This window comes from Lolium rigidum, chromosome 7, assembly GCF_022539505.1.
Source record: "Lolium rigidum isolate FL_2022 chromosome 7, APGP_CSIRO_Lrig_0.1, whole genome shotgun sequence".
NCBI classification, from domain to species: Eukaryota; Viridiplantae; Streptophyta; class Magnoliopsida; order Poales; family Poaceae; genus Lolium; species Lolium rigidum.
Window position 1 is genome coordinate 291089807 of NC_061514.1, and position 3253 is coordinate 291093059.

Sequence of the window (3253 nt, forward strand, 5' to 3'; positions counted from 1 at the left end):
ACTGAACGGTCTCACCGTTGGATGCATGACACGTGTCTTAGGTTAAAAGCGGTAAAATGACGTGGAGGTAACTTAACCGTGCGCTCCCGAAACTTCCGGCTAAAGATTCACATCTCCGAAAATTTAGCGCGGGAAGATAGGAAGTTGTGCGCGGGAAAAGTGCAAACTCCGTTACATTATCGTTACTGAAGGGCATGTGGGTTTCCGGTTAAATGATATCGGAAACGAGAAAGTTTGGAAGCTCTTCAAGATTCTCTTCGGTTCCGAGTTATATGAAGACGGAAGAATGATGAATCTCGGAGAACTTCGGGGGCTACTGTTGTGGGTATACTTTATGGGTATATCAACGACATGGCCTAGATCCGGCAAGCCCGGGTGGCCCACAGACGGTGATGGTGGCATGGGGCCCATCGGGCGGCCCAGTTGCTGTTGATCAAGAAGGATGAAGTCCAGCCCAGGAACCTGGAGCCGGATCCTAACCGACCTACGAAGGAGTCCGGATCCGTGGAGGCCCGTAAAGTATCCGGATCCAGTACGGCCATAAGGAAGGCGGATCCTTGACGTACACGGCAAGATATTGTATCGTAGTTAGGCAACTTGTATTCCGGCTAGGACTCTCCATGTAAACCCTAGATCCGTGCGTCTTTATAAGCCGGATCCCAGGAGCCCTAGAGGCACAACCACAACCATTGTAACAACGCGCAAGCGCCGGATAATTCCGGACAAGCGGCAGTAGGCCCTGTCATCGTGCGGGTGTTCCGAAGGCTTGGGTAACTCAGCGTACCACCGTCCCGTGTGCACTCCGCCCTATGGCCCCTACTTCTTCTCCCCCTCGTGAGGATCCCTCCTCCGAGGTATTGTCGATTAGGCAACGACAGGGATGCCTTGGGCATCCCCAAGCTTAGATGCTTGAGTCTTCTTAAAATATGCAGGGGTGAACCACGGGGGCATCCCCAAGCTTAGAGCTTTCACTCCTCTTGATCATAATATATCATACTCCTCTCTTGACCCTTGAAAACTTCCTTCACACCAAACTTCAAGCAAACTCATTAGAGGGTTAGTGCACAATTAATAATTTTCATATTCAGAGGTGACACAAACATTCTTTATACTTCTGGACATTGCATAAAGCTACTGGACATTAATGGATCAAAGAAATTCATCCAACATAGCAAAAGAGGCAATGCGAAATAAAAGGCAGAATCTGTCAAAAACAGAACAGTTCGTAAAGACGAATTTTAAAATGGCACCAGACTTGCTCAAATGGAAAAACTCAAAACTAATGAAAGTTGCGTACATATCTGAGGATCACGCTCGTAAATTGGCAGATTTTTTCGAATTTTCTACAGAGACTTGTGCCCAGATTCGTGACAGACAGCAATGTTGTTTCTGCGCAGCGATCCCAAATATAACATCAACTTTAACGTAGAAACTTTACTTGGCACAAAACATGATAAGGAGAGGTTGCTACAGTAGTAAACAACTTCCAAGACTCAAATATAAAACAAAGTACTGTAGTAAAACATGGGTTGTCTCCCATAAGCGCTTTTCTTTAATGCCTTTCAGCTAGGCGCAGAAAGTGCAAATCAAGTAACATCGAGAGTAGAAGCATCAACATCATAACTTGTTCTAATAATAGAATCAAAAGGCAACTTCATTCTCTTTATAGGGAAGTGTTCCATACCTTTCTTGAGAGGAAATTGATATTTAATATTACCTTCCCTCATATCAATAACAGCACCAACGGTTCGAAGAAAAGGTCTTCCCAACACAATAGGACAAGATGCATTGCATTCGATATCCAAGACAACAAAATCAACGGGGACAAGGTTATTGTTAACCGTAATGCGCACATTATCAATCCTCCCCAAAGGTTTCTTTTTAACATTATCGGCAAGATTAACATCCAAATAACAATTCTTCAATGGTGGCAAGTCAAGCATATCATAAATCTTTTTAGGCATAACAGAAATACTTGCACCAAGATCACATAAAGCATTACATTCAAAGTCATTGAATTTCATTTTAATGATGGGCTCCCAACCATCTTCTAACTTTCTAGGAATAGAAGTTTCAAGTTTTAGTTTCTCTTTTCTAGCTTTTATGAGAGCATTTGTAATATGTTTTGTAAAGGCTAAATTTATAGCACTAGCATTAGGACTTTTAGCAAGTTTTTGTAAGAACTTTATAACTTCAGAGATGTGGCAATCATCAAAATCTAAATCATTATGAGCTACAGCAATGGGATCATTGTTCCCAAGGTTGGAAAAAATTTCAGCAGTTTTATCACAAGCGGTTTCAGCAGTTTTAGCAATTTCGAGGCGGTTTTGTTCGCTTTGCACTAGAAGTAGAAACATTGCCAACACCAATTATTTTACCATTGATAGTAGGAGGTGCAGCAACATGTGAAGAATTAGCATTACTAGTGGTGGTAATAGTCCAAACTTTAGCTACATTATTCTCTTTAGCTAGTTTTTCATTTTCTTCTCTATCCCACCTAGCACGCAATTCAGCCATTAATCTTATATTCTCATTAATTCTAACTTGGATGGTATTTGCTGTAGTAGTAATCTTATTATCAATATCATCAGGTTTAGCATCCATTTTATTAATTAAAGAGGATTGTGATGCGGACATGTATGAGATTCGGGTTTCAGCATTTGAAATTTTAGTTTGCAGACCAGAAATCTCCCTATTCAAGTTTTCAAGTTGATTTCCTATATTTTTCAACAAGGTAGATTGTTCATTCATAGTTTTATTAAACAATTGATTTTGCTCATATTGTGATTGCATAAAGTTTTTAGTGGATCTTTCAATTTCTAGCATCTTTTCCTCATATCTACCATAAGTATTACCATAATCATTACCACTAGCGGGATATGGCCTATAGTTATTACCAGAGTTGTTCCTATAAGCATTGTTGTTGAAATTATTATTTTTAATGAAATTCACATCAACATTTTCTTCTTGAGCAACCATTGAAGCTAAAGGAACATTATTTGGATCAACATTAGATCTACCATTCACAAGCATAGACATAATCACATCAATCTTATCACTCAAGGAAGAGGTTTCTTCAACGAATTTACCTTCTTACCTTGTGGAGCTCTTTCCGTGTGCCATTCAGAGTAATTTATCATCATATCATCAAGAAGTTTTGTAGCCGCCCCCAAAGTGATGGACATAAAGGTACCTCCAGCAGCTGAATCCAATAAATTCAGCGAAGAAAAATTTAGTCCTGCATAGAAAGTTT